This window comes from Neodiprion virginianus, chromosome 4, assembly GCF_021901495.1.
Source record: "Neodiprion virginianus isolate iyNeoVirg1 chromosome 4, iyNeoVirg1.1, whole genome shotgun sequence".
Classification (NCBI taxonomy): Eukaryota; Metazoa; Arthropoda; class Insecta; order Hymenoptera; family Diprionidae; genus Neodiprion; species Neodiprion virginianus.
In genome coordinates this window covers 23908238-23927599 of record NC_060880.1, presented here as the reverse complement: position 1 = coordinate 23927599, position 19362 = coordinate 23908238, and the positions used below count along the sequence as shown (strand labels likewise).

The 19362-nt window shown below is 38.0% G+C and overlaps 1 protein-coding gene across 1 annotated transcript in view; it reads left to right on the top strand.

The window, feature by feature from the left end:
• Positions 1-19362, top strand: part of LOC124302372 (Down syndrome cell adhesion molecule-like protein Dscam2) — a 192071-nt gene that overhangs the window by 9885 nt on the left and 162824 nt on the right. The window contains exon 2 of the mRNA XM_046758499.1: positions 7194-7305. The gene's annotated coding sequence lies outside the window, so the exon portion shown is untranslated. The remainder of the gene's footprint in view (positions 1-7193; positions 7306-19362) is intronic.

Sequence of the window (19362 nt, the reverse complement as noted above, 5' to 3'; positions counted from 1 at the left end):
AGTTTCTGCGGTGAAATCAGAGCCTGCAGCTGTTTTGGTCCATCGGGTGTGAAGCGTGGGTAATCTCTGCGAGGCTGAGTCTCCGGACCGTTCACTTTGCCGTCCCGTCGGTTGGTTGACGACTAATGTCTGTACCAGCCGCCTCGCCCTCCATTCCATAGTTAAACTTTGATCCTCGCCGATTAAACTCAGAGGGGGTTAATTTCACACGTAGATTATTACCGTAATCATCTTCTGCTGCAGACTTCTGCAGTCATGATGAACTTGGAACGAAAAATGTCGAAAATTCTACCGTATTTGTCGCGACGATTTTATTTTTATCTTATGAAATAATTTCACTGCTGAAAATACCGTCGAGCGTGTGATCGAAGTGTATTGTCGTTATTTATACTTTCTTTTACTTACAAAATTTTTTGCCCATTCTTTAGCTTGACATGAGACGATCCGCACTTAAGATACTGTTGGACCGATTTCGAAATCACGATTCGATAAATTTCGATAATCGTTATAAAGATTACAATAATAATAACATTCTGCTTCTAAAATCTGTCTCAGGTCACATCTGTTTTCAACTTGGAAACATACATGCATAATTTTTCAATTGAAATGAGAAATAAATAATATATGTATAGTGTTAATAAACAATTACGGATCGATTAATTTCCAGTAGAAGCGAACGTTCAGATTAGACGAGATTTCAATTCTTCATGACCACCATTTCAGTGGGAATTTTTGTAAATTTCGTATTTTTACTTAAATGCTGAAAAACGTAAAGCTTTGTTGAAGTTGAGAAACATCATTTTATCCGGTGTCAAAATTCATGAATAAAAATAATAATACCATTCGTTTGGCCTTATCGAAATTCCGTGACAACTTCGTGGGCTTTTAAGAATTTCAATTTTTCGAATCTAATTGCAAAACTTTGTAACATAATGTGAGTGTAAATTGTTTAACTACCGAAACTATGTTCAAAGCCAATAATATCGCGTGAAAATTCGTCCCGACTGCCTGCAGCATTGACCTCATTGTCATTCTTTGCGCGAGTTTGAAATTTTCTGTACATATATAACATTTATATCTTATACCTTGCCGTATAGCGAGTCTCGTAAGCGCCAATAAATTTCTTATAATTTATAACGCAATAAAAGTTCACCAGCTTATTCGGTGGCTGCTCATCGCAGCGAAAATAAATGCCTCATCTCCCTTTCCATCCCTGCTCCATCCCCTTCCCGGAAAACTTAACTTCTTCCCGGCTTTCCAACGCGTGGCGTCAAGTTCCCTCATGTATTTAAATGAGAAAAAAAATTCATTATACCGCCTCGCTAAATTATTACTTGTCCCGTGACGTAACGTAACATTTATTTCACGAAAGTAAAATTGGCAGAGTCAACAAATATAACTAAATATTTTACTATTTTCTCTCAAAGGTTTCGATTTTGGATATATGGTAATTTATTACGTGACCTTCCATTAGATTTGAATTGTTCTGAAATTGTATGATGATAAATGACATTAAAAATTTTTTTTTTCAAATGGACGATAAGTAAAAGATAATATCTAGAAATCAATGCTAAAGAAAAAAATTAATTCCGTGTATCCGTCTAGGTATGTATATCATCAATATTTCGGTAGAGCATCTCAAATGGTATGTCTCTTCCAAACACGAGCGCTTAATATTGATATTTGGACTTTTTGTCTTTCATTTTCCATTTAAACAACATGTAAAGAAAAGCGGAAAATTTTTTAATTTTATTTTGTTGTAAACGGCTTGACTCGTAAACATTTCACGCTGTATAAAAAAGTGCTGAGACAACATTTTCCCAACTCTAACCGATTAGAAGATACCTGCATATAAACATTGAGTCAGAGGCGAGTATCTCTTAATCGGTTAGAGTTGGACAATTTTATTTCAGTACTTTTTTATAGAGCGTAAAATGTCGTACAAGAATCTGTATTTGGATAGTTTATAAGTCAAGTCAGTTACGAAAAAAAAATTTCAATCATTTTCCAATTTTCTTTACGTGTTATTTAATTAAATGGAGAATGGAAAAAACAAAATAAGCACCTCTATATATCAATATTAAGACCTTACATTTGGATGAGATGTACTATTTGAGATGCTTTACCGAAAGTTTGATGCACGTTTGAAAAAAAGAAAAAATTTTATTTCGCCACACCCTACTATAGACACATATATAATGCCTTATCGTGAAATGCATAAGATTTAAACTATCATTACAACTGAGAGATACGTTTTCAACAAAAGCAAAGTTGTAAACCGAATTTGAACAAAACTTGAAAGTAAGTGTCTGCAGGTCGAGATGAAAATTTACTTTACCACCGATATTCGATCGTAAGCTGCAATTACATGTCCGACAATTCACGGTGTCCTTTTCTTTAATTTCTTCCCGTTACATCAGTGTTCTGCGGATTTTATGGTTAAAATTTCTTTTTTTTTTTATCATTCGATTGAAATTGGAGTGCTCTCGATTGTTGGCCAGGGGTGCGTGGCTGCTGTGCCTCCGGGGAATCCCCGTGGGAGAGGACCTAGTCGGTAGCACATGTGGACTCTGTAATCAAGCCCGATTGAGAGCTTGTCATCGTGTTTCTGGCTCGTATCGCCCATCACCTGCAGGTGGATGCGTGATCGAGTTTTTCGGGATATTTCCGTTTAGGTGTTTTTTTTTTTTTTTCTTTGTCTTTTACATTTATCTATTCTCCGAACTCAATCGTCAGTTTCCTCTAATTCTCCAGCGTACAGACATGGTGTTTAAGATTTTGTATTCCCCCTTATTTTTAGCTTCCTGCTCCCCTGTTTTCATAGTAAGAAAAAGATTAAGGGAATCGATCATAATCATTCCGAAAATGAAGTGTAGAGTTTTCGTTGTGGTTCCATATTTTGAAATCCAGAGAATCACCTTCGACCACTTTTTCAAGAATGCATTATCGGATTTTGATGATTTTTGTCTTAATGGACGCGACTCTTCCTAACTCGGGACTTATTGGATTTTGGATCTGATCACTACACCAGTTTCCCACGTTATACGCGTAACGAAATCGAAAAATTTTAAATCGTGATATCTCGAAAACGGATTAACTAATTTTCATAACTGCAGTTTCAATGGGCGGTGTTTTTCTTGGCTTAAGATTGACTGCGTTTTAAACTTCATCGGTCATGTACTTTTCAAGTTGATGAAATACCAATGTGAAAAAAAAAAAAAAAATAATGATTAAATTATTATATATTTATTGTTTCACGGGCTGGAATGGTATTCGAGCGGAAAGTTTTCTGGCTGGCTCATCAAGGTCAGCCAAATTAACCACTTGTTATTCGAACTGTACGTCTTGTACATCCGGAAATTGAGCTTTATTTGCAACTCACTATGCGGCCCGCCGCAATAATGAAGGGATTTACCATTTTCAGGGTGTCTTCGGAGCTTTGTGTAACTGGTTAAATCGAATTTTTATTGACTATTAGGGACGGGGACAATACCCAATAGAAAAAACTATAGAAAGCGATAAAAAAAAAAAAAAACGAGTCGAATTAAATCAGAAGCAATTGGGTCAACTGATAGAGCCGTGCTGAGCCTTGCATTACCGATAAAGAATCAGTATGGGAATCATTGCTCACTTTTTTTACTTTTTCACGCCTAGTTTCTGAGTAATTCGTTATTTAATACACTTTTTATCAACAATTGTATAACTTTTTCACTCTTTTCACGATAATAATAGATTTTTCGACAGTTCACTTAAATTTCAAGTGCATAATTTTAAGTGATAAAATCTCTTCAAGAGATCGAATTAAACGGAAAATGAAGTTTGCAGTACATAGTCTTCCTATCTTGTGATTTTGGGTTTAAAGTATGGACTAAATTCTCGGCAATTCCAAAAATTTGTTCAAAATTCTGTCAGTCAACAAGTTTTCGATCGATAACCAAAGAGCATACAATTTTTTATTTTTTGGTTATTTAATGTTCTTATATTGTACGGCACATTAACATTTTATTTGTTTTACAAATTTTACGGTCCATCATTTTTATCAGATATTTTCACAGACTGTAACTTACACATTTCAATCAATAATTTTAGCAATAAAAAAATTTCTATCCGAATGGACACCAGTCTAACAATAAGTCAATTTTAGTTGACGGGAGACTTCGGTGAAATTAAAAACTGTCCCATCTTTAAATGAATATTTCGAAAATTTCGACTATTTATCAAGATCCCTGTAATCAGAATTTGATGAAAATTTGATCCGAATAAGTCAAACGATTTGAAAATTATGAATATTTTTTCAATATTTCTTTCAATAATACGTCAAAGGCTAAAATTTTTTGCTAACAAACTTAAATAACTTAGTTCATCGTCTCAGCTGATTGAATATATTTTATTGTCACATTTGACGAAACTTCCACCAAAGTCACCCCTCAAAATTTGTCGACTAATCAACTAAATCCAAGTCTCTTTACGACGTGATAATATTTCGAACAAAACGGTATAATGGCGAAAAAATCGGAGCAATGGGGATTCGCAAATCGATCAGCGGTACAGGAATCGACGAGAGAGGATTCGGAACTGCGAAGTCAGAGCCTTCGCTCCCTGATTTAGTAATTTAAAGTATTAGGGCGTAAAAGCAAACCGTTGGGCAATAAATACAGGGGTGGCGCGATGGAAGGAAGGGAGGGTGAGGAGGGGTGGGTAGGGGAAGGGAGGGGGGGGAGGCGAAGGGGGATCCCCCTAAATTGTGGATTTCGACCCAACGGGGCAACCCGCGTGTCTATATATAGACTTGCCGCCCTTTTATTCAGGGGCGTAGAAAATCGCACCCGTGTGTGCGAGGGTGTGCAAAACCCGGCATCCGATGGTCGTCGGTCAGCCTTGCTGGGCATCGCCCATAAGCCCAACGTCCTGTGAACTAATACCGGCGAGCGTCAGCCACGCGTTAACCAATGTGACTGATCTTTTTGGTCGAATGAAAGATTTAGAGGCGCCCGGTGCTTTTCGCCCCCGCACTTCTCCTCCGTTTCATTATAAAGACCCGGAACCTCGATTCGTGGGCCGCGAGCCTGCGCGATTTCAATCCTCCATTCAAAGAACGTATTCCGACATTCAGGATTCTATAATCGCGAGTTTGGTATCGAGAGAAAATGCGAATGGTTCTTTTTAGCGGTCTTTTTTCGCTGTGATTAATCAAGTATTTATTGGAGTTTTTTTGAATTTCGATAGAGCAATGATCGTACATCACTGAGTTCGTGAAAAATTTATCAATATCCAGGAAATGATCGAAACAATCTGTAACTCAGAGTTTCAGGACAATAATGTCCGTCGTCGAATACTTTTCATCGATCTTGAAATATTAAGAAGTGAAATAATCCGTCGCCGGATTATTTTTATGCAATATTTAGATAAGGGAAAGGGAACTACGTTTCGTAAGCCTCTGAATGAAACCAAATCTCTTTAAAAGTTTTTGAATAGTTTCAAAATTTGTCGGAGTTGAGGATTTCGATTTTGAGATCAAAATTCGTCGTGGAAAGTCACGTGTTCTTTTATTGCCAATTTTTTTTTCCGTTAGATCCTCAATAACAGTAATGTAAATCAAAGGACAAACATTAACGATTGTTTTTAAGAATCACCCGTGAGCATAATAGTATTATTACAATGTGTCAGTAACTTGTTAGGTTACTGTTTTGAGAACAGAAGGGTCGAGGTGAAAAGTGTCGAGGGGAATTTTTAAATCTTCTTATATCGCCGTGTTTTCGTCACCGCAGTTCATTATAATATATATTGTGTTCATCGTGATCGGTAACGTTATTTTAATGACAAGCTTGTTGAGATTTTGAGAAGCTACCCAAACGCAGGAAATTAATTCTAATCGACTTTTGAAGCTGATATTTTGTTACGTCACCACGTCACTTTGGCATTAATTATATTTTTTTTTTTTTGCCGCATTCGTGAGAATTGAAAAGAATGCTAGAGCCAAAATTGCGGGTGAAACCTTGGCTTCAATTTGTATTCCGACAATGAGAATATCAGTGATAAAATTTTACTGCGAATATTAGCGTTTGAGTTAAGATTTCCGTACATTAAAGAATTGATATGCTATTGATATCGATGTTATTTCGAAGTTAAAAAAGAAGGACAAAATTCAAATTAATATTCTATGTGTCGATGAATTTATGCGATAGAAATTAGAAAGATCTAATAAAAGTTTTCAATTTTTTCATAAGAATTTTTTAATCATGTTTGAAAATTACACTTTTTTTACTAATTGAAACGAATTTTCGTAGAATGTTACTTAGATTCTTATTGTTAAACTGTCAAAATACGTAACATATTTTAAACGTGTCCTGAAGTTTCTTGTTTCCCAAAAAAGCGGGAATTAATAAAATAGGAACGCATTCTAAAAAACAAAGCTTCAGACAAAACACTTGAGGATTCTATGGCCACCTCAGACAGAAAAAAATTGAATTGAAGCCCTCGTTTCAGAAAGACTGAGAAATATCTCTAGTCAACTATTAGCATACACAAGATGCCTTTTCATAATGAGAATGTTATTGATTTGAGCTGAACAATAAACGTCTGCTTCTCAGGTATAATTATTGAAAAGCCTGTGTTGTGCCCTGATAATAATAAGAGCACGCTATATATATATTTTTTTCTTTTGCATATAACTAATAAAAATGAATTGCATAAGTATGACGAAATCAAAGAATTACCACAAATGTCATAAAAAATACACTGGCAAAAACATTTTTTGGAACGCTATTATTTGGTTTGAAGAGATTGTTTATTGGTATTTGCCTTGAAGAAATTTCATTTTGTTCACAGTAACTGATTTATCAATTCCAACGCACACCAAATCATCTCTTGAAATTCATTTAATTATATTAGCTCACAAAAGCAATAAAACTTGCTTTAACTTGAAGATATTATTTGCCGTTCACAATACAGAAGTAATTACTGACCCTTTGAAGTCGTTGAAATTAGTTATTCCAATGAAAATAAAACCCACAGAGTTGCTTTAGATCAAAGAATCGTCGTACAAGAAACATTAAGATTAGCCATATCCATTACCCGAAACTGTGCTTGCAATATACGAACAGTTTCTTGATTGCACAGACGTGATTTTTGAGTCTCTTACTTCAGCAGTGTTATCTTTATAATAACTATCAGACGTTTAACAATGTTCACAGGTTTTTCACCGCGGATTATTTCCGGAGTTACAGACGTCGCGATATCGCGTTTAGTTTCATCGAGGCCAACACCGAGTGCATCTTCTTTCACCGAAGGCAATCTTGAGATGCGGTAAGTTTTCAACTTTAGCGATAAGCACGTTATAAATTCATACCAGGAAAGAGCGGCATTTTATGATTCTCGTAATTGTCACATATCGTACGGATAAATTGACGTATATTATTTGATAGGATAGTAGAATTAAACGGTAAAATTCTGAATTCCTCTCGCATCTTTTCCTTCAAGCTTGTTTTATTTTGTTTTTTTCTTCATTACCGGCTAGGCAAACCAGCGACGTTTCCCTTGGAAAATCTAATTTCCCTGTCAAGTACTTTGAGGGGTTGAATGGGTGAGCGAAGAGCAGCGGGCAGATGGGTGGGCGGTTTGACGGTGTAAATATTTAAGCAGCAAATCTACTACGGGACGAAGCCGAGTTGCTAGGTGGAATGAAATTAAAAAATATGTGTACATTGTGTGTGTGTATGTGTGTATGAGTATACATCGCTACCAAATGACAAAAGTGTTTTGAAGCTTAGCGGTGTAAATATCTCGAATAAAAGTGTAAAAATCTTTAACACGACGAAATTTTTTTCACAGCAAATCGAAAGGAATATTAGAACAAATGAATGCGTTTCAAAATTGGGTCGATACGTAATTTTGTATCAGTGAATGATTATCATTTATTTCACGTATTCACATGATATGATAGAGTTAAAGGAAATAAGAAGAACGGTCCGATATATTTACTCTCATTTGGATCGAATATCGATTGATTTTAGAAAATGATTGATATATTAAAAGAATAATCGATACAAATTTGTTGAATTAATGTAACCGAGCGAAAAATTATTCAATAAAACTGATCAATGATCGTAGGCTAATTCACGATTAATTCCGAATATCAATACATACATCGAGAGAAAATGATTATCATTTGTTTTTTATTGGCCTATTTTAAAAATTTTCCCTAATTTTTTATGGATAGTCTGAAAATTTCAAAATTGCTTTTCGTTATAATTCCTTTACGATATCATCTATATTGTTATTACGCATGCAACATTTTTTTAATCCAAGTGTTTCTTGAATCGGGCAACGGTTGCATTTTTCCAAACTGATCTGCTATATATTTCAATGCCGATGCCGAGCTGCTACCGCCTCTCGTATCATATCAGGTAAGAGACTGGAAAAATTGCAGCGTCATCGCCTTATATCTGTGAGCGCGGAAATTCTCTTAGGTCTTAAAGAATTTATGCCAGGGTTCGCAGAACGCTAGATAAAAGGATTAATTCCTAACGTGTTAATTAATTTTTACACCTTGTGAACTCGCCAATTTTTAACGAATAATTTCGTTATTAATTTTTAACGAATAATTTCTTTATTAATTTTTTTACGAGGTAGAATATGAAATATTGGGATAATCATTTTTCCAACGTCGGACTTTCTTTCTAAATACAATTTTGGAAATCATTGGTTTTACATCCTGTGCTTACATTTTTTTTTTCATTTGAGCTAGTTACGGTTGAATTAACACTTGATTTCGATGATTTCGGTTTGAATGGTCATTCTGGAAGGGCAAGAAGAACGTGCAAAATGTGCTTTCATTATCAGCGAGTAAAAATGGATCATTTCCGTAAAATTTTGAATGCGTTCCGTATTTCGAAACAGCACGGAATATCAAGGTGACATTGTAAAATCTGAAAAAAAAATGTAATGAAAATATATTCGCTGAATGAATTCTGAAGAATGAAAATTTATAAGGGCTTGCAAAATTTGAGGTTCGCAATGTCGATGAAAAAAATTGTCATTGATGATATTTTTTAGGTGGGTTGATTTATGCTTTGACGAAAAATTAACATGGCCCCCGTTAGAAAACACTTTTAATTACATTTTGGCTCTATTCTGATTTCCGTGGGGTGTTATGTAACGAATGTTGATTTATGCTGAATAATATATCAGTTGGAGTAGCTGAAGTATAATTCCATCTTCGAGGTTGAACGATTTCTACAGTCTGATTGTGAATCAAAATTTAGAAAATTAAGAGATGCAGACGTTGAAAAAATCTCCAAAAATTTTATTGATCTGATTGTGATCAAATTAGAATAACACAGGCTGATATGTCAACAGTTAGAGAAAAGGTTTTATAATTAGAAGATTCAAATCTATTAAACTCTGGTATTTTTGACCCGTTCTTAATGTGTTTTGACTCATTCTGCTGATTCAGATATTTATAATTTCTCACTTTCGCACTTTCGGAACTTTGAATTATCGGAGTTGTGCCCTTTCGACAATTCATGCTTCCGGAATTTCACCCTTTCGGAAATTTGAGCGTCGGGTTTCCGACCATTTGAAACTTTGATGTTTCCTCAAAGTATAATATCTTTATTCTTAGTTTCGCCATTTTTACTCAACGCTTTCGGAACTTTTCAAATTTGTAATTTCAAACCCCGCCTCTTCAGGTCCGTGTCCAGCGTATATGAAATATTCGTGAAATCTCTCCGCTAGGTACTCGGTTGCAGAGGAGAAGCTCGCGTCCATTGTAAAATAATACAAAGGCAAGTACAAACATAAGTGTCGCGTGTCTGTTCAAATACATTCGTCTCTCACCCCTTTCCCCTTTCCCCTTGTCCTCGCTGCATCCTCGACTCTCGGTGCCGTGCATCGGGGGCTGGAGAACCACTCGAGCTCCGTTGCATAATATAACACACAAGGGGGTGAAAGGGAGGAAGGGAGGAAGGGCGGAGGGGCGTGTTTCGAGCAAATGTGGCACACAGGAACGCACGTGCGCTTCCATCGTTTCCTGAAAACTCTAAACTCCTCGCGGCCTAGCAGGCGGGAATTCCGCATTATGCAGTCGCATATCCGCGTGCCCTGGGATTATACAACTTTTTACAAGTCAAGTCTTATACATACATCCGGCGGACATGAATGGAGGGAGAGGCAAACCCCGTTCCCATTCCCATTCCCTCTGAGGACGATTCTGCAGCCGTCCGTTGTTTCTGCGTACGGTTATGCAACGCACTTGTGCAATGCATTTGCCTTGTGCCGTACCTCGGGAATCAAGTTCCTTTGCTTATTCATCCGTAGCTACGATTTTCAGAGTGAAACGACTCTGTTCGACTTATCGTTGCTTGTAAATTATCGCACGGTTCATCCACCTGTTGGCCTCTAGTCGCAGAGCTTAACTGCGTCGGAATCGTGCTTTTGTTCCACCAATGAGAGAGGCGGTGTAACCTGTTTATGTTGTACGGAAGACGTGAAAAATGGGGCGGAGTGGAAATTTCGATTTTGAAAAGTTCCGAAAGCGCCGAAAGCGCCGAATTCCGAATTATTTGATGGCGAAACTTGAAGTAAAGAAATCAGACTTTGACGAAACGTCAAAGTTTCGAATGGTTCGAAACCTGACGCTCAAAGTTCCAGAGTTACGAAAATGAGAAAATATAATCGAAATTCCAAATGATCGAAGATTTTCGGTTCTATAAATTTCTGGCTCGGTGAAACTTCACCACATCACTGTGATCTTTTTTTGTTTTGGAATTTAAACGTTTTTATATTCAAAAACGTAATAAATTCGTTGGGTTTCACTTTACGGTAATCCATTTCATTGGGAAGATCATGCTCACCAACTTCACTATAGTTGGGTCATAGTTAATCATAAATTTATGCCGGACTACCGGAAAGAGGTGACAACTTATTTCCAAGCTGTTAAATTCACAGCGAAAATGCACTCAGATCCATTAGAATCGGCGAAAGTAATCCGATTCTGACAATCAGCAATGGAGAACAATAATGTGATTATTCTGACGTCATTAATAATCGATCTTTCAATGTCAAGAAAACAGTCCTATACAAACCCAAACTCTACCGAATGTTTTTGGACATTTTTCGATTTACACTTATTCTCTATTTATCTACGAGGTTCCGATCCCACCTTTTTCAGCCCAAAAAGAGAAAAATATTGAAAAATCATCATCCGCAGTCTTCTCTTTTTTCTTTATGTTTCGCCACTCGAAATCTCTACGATTAATTTCGTACATCATAATGTGAGGTACGAAATACGAGTAACGCAAGATAACGCGGAAATTGGGACAAGTCGTTACATAATTAAAAACCTGGATTACTGCCACAAGGGGGGTATCTCTAAATTCGCCACCGCGAAGCCTCCATTAGGCAAAAATTTTCGGGATAACGCAGAGCGCCCGAGGCACTGCCGGGCCAGCATCACTTTCAGCAGGATGATGCCTGAGAGGTGTTCAATTTTTCAGCACAGCTCTTGTGGCGCCTGCAGAGTTATGGTCAGCAGTCAAAAGGTAGTGGGGTGAAAACGGAAAAAAAAAAGAAAGAAGGAGAAAAACGAACGCTCACGAAGAATAAGATGAATAAAATAAAGGCTGGAATACCACACTCGCCATGGAATGTGAGATGTGTTTTTGAAAATGAGATCATAAGTTCGTGCATTATAATTTTACTCGCGGAAAAGTTTAAAATAATTTTTTGATCGTGGTAATTGTCGTCGAGTTTAAAAATATTCTCCTGAATTATATTTGACGTGCAAAATGTTTTACGCAACGTTACGGAATTTGAAAAAATTATGTACATCACTTTTCGAATTTGAAAGTTTAAAATAGCAATGAAACCAGTGTCTTTCAGCCGTATGATCGTTGGTTATTTGCGAACGAACTTCTCACATCAATATTAACTCTTTACAGTGAACTAAAAATCTAGGGTAAAATGATGATCACTCCAATCAACGATCTTTCACGGAAACACGAATCGTCAATTAAGTTGGCTTGAAAAATGTCTCGTTTTCGCCCCAAAAATCTTCAAAGAGAAGGTAAGGGCTCATTTCTAGCAGTCGGATCTTGCTTCGTCAGTCGAGATTATCAGAGCTGTGCAGGTTATGCTTTTTTTACCTCAAAGAAAACTTGCAGCCGGCAATGGAATTACGGGAAAAGAAGAACGAAGGGACCGAGGAAGCGGCCCCGTTGGCAAGGACGAGAGGCGAAAACGGCGAATCAAATTAGGGTGGGGGGGGATTGATTAATGATTAGTCGATCGATCGGCCCGTTTCGCATTTTGCTGAGGGGTAAATCCGTTACCGCGAAATCGTGTTTAAGTTTGTGCGGTAATTGGGTTACTGCTTACCTGACGCTTCGCTATTAAGTTGCTGCCGGCAAATCCACCTTCCTCTTGACCTGCGCTCCGCGGGTCCGTCTGCATTCCTAACTCAATTGTACACCCTTGTTTTTCGGTCCCAGCAATGTTACAAGCAGGTCCGTGCAGCCGTAACTGCCTCCAGCCATTATTTCATATTCCTCTGCAGCGCGCCAAGCCGTGGATCTGAAAATTGAATCGTCTTCACTTTTCTTATTCATCTAATAAGCAAGGTATTTATTCACGGAGAAAATATGCCGCCCATCTTCTTTCAGAAGATTAATCAAACGAAACAGTTATCGAGGCGATAAGTAATAAAAATACGAAATTGTAATTAGAGTTGATCTAGTTGTGATTTTTATTGCAAATGTCCCTCGTTGTCATCGAAAATAAATTTACCGCTAACAGAAACGAAGAATGTTCAATTCCTAATAACTTTAGATATTGCTACGTTTTTTTTTTTTTTTTTTTTTGTTCTAAGCTATCACGTTTTTGTAATATCACGTTTGTCGATGGGCAAAGGCTCGTTTCTTTACATATCGTCTAAGACTAGTTTATAATTCAACTACATTTAGCGTGTTCTCTTTACAACTTTCCAACAAAATAAGTCGTACTTCATGAAAATTGATCGAACAGTATGCTTAGGGCATTGATATAATGGTTCAGTAATATAAGTGCTCTAAAATGATTGGTAATTAATCAATGTCTTTTTTCACTTGAAATTCATGCACAGAATATAAAAAATCAAGTACAACGATTATATTAATTATTGTGCTATATCGAAGTGAAGCATTTTTATTGTAATTTTTATCGGCAATATAGTCGAGATAATAATAATAAACATTATAAGATACAATGTATTGTTTGACATCGTTTCAAATCCTTAAATTGCTTTGACATCACAGCATTTGTGCCTCTATATCATGATTCATTTCTGTCTCGACGTTCACTTGTCAAAAAAAAAAAATTCAAGATGAATTAAAATTCGCAACGAATCTTTCACAGTGAAATAAGCTAAAAAACCGGTGAATTCATACAAAAAAAAAAAATGAATCAATGTTTCCATGAATACGAAAGAACCAAAAACTCGCGAATATTTAAATGACTACAAAAAAGCAGCCATAATTCTTTACTGATATAATTAGACGATAGAATTTCTGTTCTGGGTACGTTGAATCAGCTGTTGATTGAAACGTCATGTAAAAAGGATCGAATTCGCGGGACATTTATCAGCGTCGTTTCGAAAGTCGCGAATATGTATAATCGGCGTTGAACGGCTACGATACGTGCCGAACAATCTAATCCTCGAAAAGTTTGGAGAGCTTTTTTGTCCCACCGTGGTTAAAAGGAGCAGTGCTCTATACCCGATTCTCAGTGCCGTAATAATCCCTCGGGCCAACATTCAGGGATGTAAAAAGAGAGGGAGAGAGAAAGAGAGAAAATCCTCCGCAGGATTACCGTCGGCAGAAACGAACCGTCGTGCGTAATCGCAAATACGGCCGGATATTGGCCGGACGCAAGGACCGCTGACCCTTCTGGACCAAGGGTGAAACAATGGTCTTACGCACCGCCGTTTCTCTTTCTCCACCCTTATTCTACTTCTACACAGCTCGAACTGGAAAACGCTGATTAGGACTTATCTGCAAACTTCGGTGGCAGACTTTGCATGCGGAACGATCCAACGACTTTCCGCTTGGTTTTTAGAGACGAATTTTTGATCTGGGTATGATTTGAAAATGTGAAAAAAATGATCAATTCATTTTTACACAGATAACATATCAGGTCATATTTTTTCCAACGCCAGGAAGTGCTGGAAACAAAGGTTCGATTAGAAAACGTAATAAATTGATCAGAGAGTTTTTAGTAAATGGTCACGCCGACATACTTAAAATTGGAGGATTTTCGTATCTTAGTGTAAACTATAACAATATTAATTTCATCTGCATAGAAATTTTTAACCCTCAAGAACTGGCCGGAAATTGGTGGAATGGCCTTATGCATAATACGTACATTCAGGAAATCTAAACATCAGGGTTTGAAGGCAATTGGAAATCGATCAGGGAAAATGTCCCAGTATCCTGATTATCTCTTTTGGTCTTGCGTATTACTACATCACACTAAATTTCATTACCTCGTCACTGCCTTATCGATTCATAATTAGCCATTGCTCAGTCGTGATTTCATTGATTTTTCAATCAGAAGAATTCCTGAATCTATTTTAACACTTTACACTTTTATCTACAAGTCGAACGGTGATTTGGACACGTAACGTTATTCAACAGAAATTCTCGAACAGGCAATTATCAGCTCATAGTTTATAGTGATCCAGAAATCAGAAGCTTTAATTACGGTTCTGTTAAAGTAATAGAATGAGTTCCTTAAAATCGGCGCAATATTGTTACACGGATCACGTTTTTAAAAATAATTTTACTTGCAAATAATGGAGAAACGAAATTATGAAGTAAAAATTTATCACGATGTCAATAACTGGGAGAAGAGCTCAATAAGTGGAACACTTGTCACTCACAACTAACACTTAATACAATCAAAACTCCGGAACATCTTAACGGGTCACTAGTCAGGTTCAGAATGAGCATAGCAGGTGGATTATTTATCTTGCTCACCGGACGAAAGATTTGTGGCTGTGTAATTCTTAAATACCTTGCCCCAAACGTTGTAACGCTCATAACACGGACGTGATTTTAATAACTCATATTAAAAAGCAAAACGATTCTCGAATTGTAGTAGAACTTGGAATTAATTAATCTCTACCAGTTCCTCAGGCCACGACGTAATGTCGTAAGAAGTCTCAAGTTTTTTTTTCTCATCGAAACTACGGAGCGCTTGTCCTGGAAGTCGAGTTGCACCAGGAAGCGGACTCGGAGCGCAGGATCCAGGAGGTAGAGCACCCGGTACTCGAACCCGGTACTCGAAATCTGCGGAGCGCGATTCTCATATGTCTTCTCTACTGCGCGGTTGTTTCCGGACTGAGGAATTCGACTAGCTGATTTTCGTCTATGTAGATCGATGACGTCAAGAGAGAAAAAAATGTTGGGTGACGTCACTTTCTGAACATCCGAACATCCAAAATTTGGTTTCGAACTTTAATACTTTGTATGATGTACGATGTATGATGTATGCTATGATGTAATGATGTATGATACTTTAACCGACAATGAATTTTCCGTAGAATATTTTCCGCAAAGATTTTCTAGTTTTCATCGAAAAGTTAATTGAAGGATTTTTGGAGATAACTACTTCTAAATTTTTTTCAAGCAATCTCTGGCGATCTCTATAGTGACCAAAATATGTGAGCCGAAAAAAATTAGAATCGGTCTGAAAACCTTAGAGCTCAAGCATTTTCAATGTTCCATAGTTATAAATTCTGGTTATTTTTAATTTGATTTTGCTCAGCATCATTTCTATTACGTAGCAGAGATTTTGTTAACCAGGTTAATTGGAGCAGATTACAGTGATGGAGATTTTTATAATTAAAGGGTATTCGTTTTTGGCATCACGTTCGATGCATCCTCAAGAAGACACAGATTTTTTCGTAAATTGAAAGGTGACGGAATCAAAATTCGAGAAAAAATTATTGCCTCTTATAGACGTTCGAAGCATTGGATCGGCCAGCTCACGTGCCTTTTGAAGTATTTCCGGAGCCCTGCACTAGCAGCCGAAACGATCGGCTTAAATCCCGAGGTCTGGAGATTTCGTGCTTATTATTCCAGGCTTGCGGCGTGCTCGCCAAGGAGCTTAAGAAATTCGCAAAAGGCAGACCAAGTCTTGGCGAGGAGCCGTTAGCGAGTTCGGGAGTTTCGTGCGTTAGCGTTAAACCGTACGCTATGCTGCTGGAATAAGCGCCTTAATTCCCGCGTCGTTTTGAGACGCGAAACGTAGCGAATAGCTGTATACCCACACTTACATCGATAAGATTCGCTATATCGCACGAAAACTCGCGCAAACGCCGCGTATGTACATTTTAAAAGCATGTCAAGCAGATTTGAGTACGTACCGATTGTGAGAGGATTCCTAGAAGGGAAAAGATGCGAAATACGACGTGCCGGCATAAAGGCAACCCAAGTTACATATAATTTTCGGCAGGTTGGTAAGCTTGGGACGCATGCGCAGCAGCTAAAGATGCGCCAGTAATAGAATAATTGAAAAAAATGTTAGTAAAAAGTCTGGGAAGTTATTCGTCACAAGGGGCGATTAATGGAACAAATAGTTAGGCAATTGAGAGGGACGATGAATAGATGAATCGGAAAAACAAGTGTTCGAAGTTTAGAAATAATTGAAGCCCTACTCGAATCGTTGTGATAAACAAATTCTTCCGACGATATTTGCGAATGGCGAAGAGACTCGATGTCCGTTTATTCGACGCAATAAGCACGACGAAACGGACGGGAGTTGTAAAAGGCGAAATTCAAACTCTTTGGGGAAATAAAGCGGGATGTTGGAAAGCAGGGGATAAGTCGAAAGAAGGGACAGAATTCTAATCCTCGTTGTTTTCGCTGAAGGTGTTATTTCCTATGATTCCTTTATTTCAGCGGCCCCGACGACGTGACGTCTGCAGGCCGATTTCGTGCCGTTGGGAAATTGATGGCGTCGTGAGAAAAATACAGTCTGGCATATTCTACGATTGCCTCGGTTCAAGTTACTTTAATTAAATTTGAATCAACTGTCAGCGAGCCAAACACGGTCTCATTCCGTCTCTCGTGCTGCAGGGGCTTTAATTTCAATTGGGAAATTCGCGTGAAAATAACGACGACAATATCATAGCATTCAAGCATTCCTGCAACTTTTACTGATTGCGAGCTTTAATTTCTCCGAGGAATAACCTGCAGCCGAAGGAGGAGAATGGGAAAGAAGTGAAACGACGCGAGGAAACAAAGATACGAACGGTCTCGCACCTTCTTCATTGTCTTCTCCATCCCCTTTCCGCCAACCCTTCGACCCTCTGCCCTTCCACGCTCCCTTTATTCTTCCACCTAGATTCACCGGGCGGAGATGAGTGCCTGGATATTCTTTGGTCGGCGAATGAATTCCGCTCAAATTCTCACCTTCGTTTTATGGCTAATCAGCTGTAAGGATTAGTGTAGAGTTGATCAAAACTTAATCTATACATCGCACGTAACTAATCTGAGAATTTCATACATGCTGTGCTCAAAGCTTGTAAGCTTTAACAACCCAACAACATGTGGAAGAAATCGTAATTTTTTAGGACCCTTCAAATAATCTAAATACTTCACATTTATGAAACCGTAGGAAATCAAAACTTTCACAAATATTTTTTGAAATTCAACGGAATATCCGAAATATTCAGAAACGATACGGTAAATCGGTAAAATCTTTTCCAGTTATCTGAAATGATTTGAAATTCTGAAAAACACGACGAAACCATTTTAGATACGTTTATTTTGTCAAGAATCTATTCTACAAATGAGAGAGAATTAACGCTCATCAATCAGTCCGTTATAAGTGTCACGTGAGCAATCAAAACCTTGTCGGCCATAAGTGGATTACTTTTTCGCCGATTCATACTCCCAGGAGTTGAGCCCATTATGCTTCTCACACGTGAACAGAGGGTGTCGAAGAAACGAACCGCATCTTTGCCGTCTCATGAGTACCTACTAGGCACTTTATTGAAGCCTGCACTGCACTCGACGAAACAGCGAATCGCACACTTGGGTGCGAATCTCGTGTGAATGTGTGCGCGTGTGTGTGTGTGTTACAGGGCGATAAAAACTCAGGCTGTGCCTGGCGAGGTCGTTTCGAAAAAGGGAGGCGAAGTGAGCTTCCGGTCTGCAACGTAGTTCCTGCACGGATCTAATTTCTATCGAGGTTATTCTGTCCGCGAAGCGACCAGCTCTTCCCTCCAGGATGTAGATCCGTCTCACCGGTGTACCAAGAGTTACTGTTATGCGATTTTCCTTGCTTCCGGCACCTCGTCGTGTTTCCACCTACACGTATATACAGGGCGTCACACGACTCGCTGTGTTGCGAATTGCAAAATATGGATAGTGAAGCGTGCGTGAAATTTCTTTGCCGCATGTATCGACGAAACTACACGGTGCAATAAAAGCGCTTGTTTGTCGACTTGAGTAATCTAGTTTTTCTTATCTCCGATTTACTTGGAATTCGAAAATTGAAGGTTACTGAGGTCGCTGAGTATGAAACTGTACTTAAAATTTCGAGACGGCGTATCCAACATGGTTGACGAAAATGCAAGAAGTTGTTCGATTTGAACGAAACTTGGTACTCGGAGGTTCTCGAAGTTGCTGATTTCGAATTTGAACTCAAAATTCTAAAATTCAAACAAGCAGCTCCAAAGAGTCGACCATTTTAAATTTCTAAATTTTGACTTCAGATTTAAAATCGGTGACTTGAGAAACGCCCTCATGTCAAGTTTCATTCAAATAAAGTAATTCCTTCCCTCTATGTCACCCGTATTATACCCGTCATTTGAAAGTTCCAAATTTGAATATTAAATTAATAATTCCCGTCCCGAGAAACCTTCGATTTCCAAATTTCAAATCGATTCGAGATGGGGAACAATGCTTACTGACTTAAACAGGCACGTAGCCTGTTCCTTTGTTGCATTATATATAGTTTCGTCAACAGGGGTGACGGAGAAATTTCATTTATAGTTTACTGTCCTCATTTTTCATGCACACCACCGCTCCAGACTTACATTATACCATCCGCGAGTTACGAGACACCCTGTAGACGTGTTTGCGACCGTTCGGACGTGCTTGTTGCAGCCCTGAGAGCAGCGGGCAATAGTGGAAAAACGTGATCCAATACCCCGTAGCACAGTCCAGACCTTGTCGATTGCTCACCCTTCCTATTTCCCCTATTTTTCTCTGGTCAGCGAGAAAGGAGGGAGTCTCCATCCCTTTTCAAGTATACGGTTGTTGTTTTTTTAATTTGATGCAGAGTCGATTTGCAATTATAATGAGGAATAATAGCTTAGAA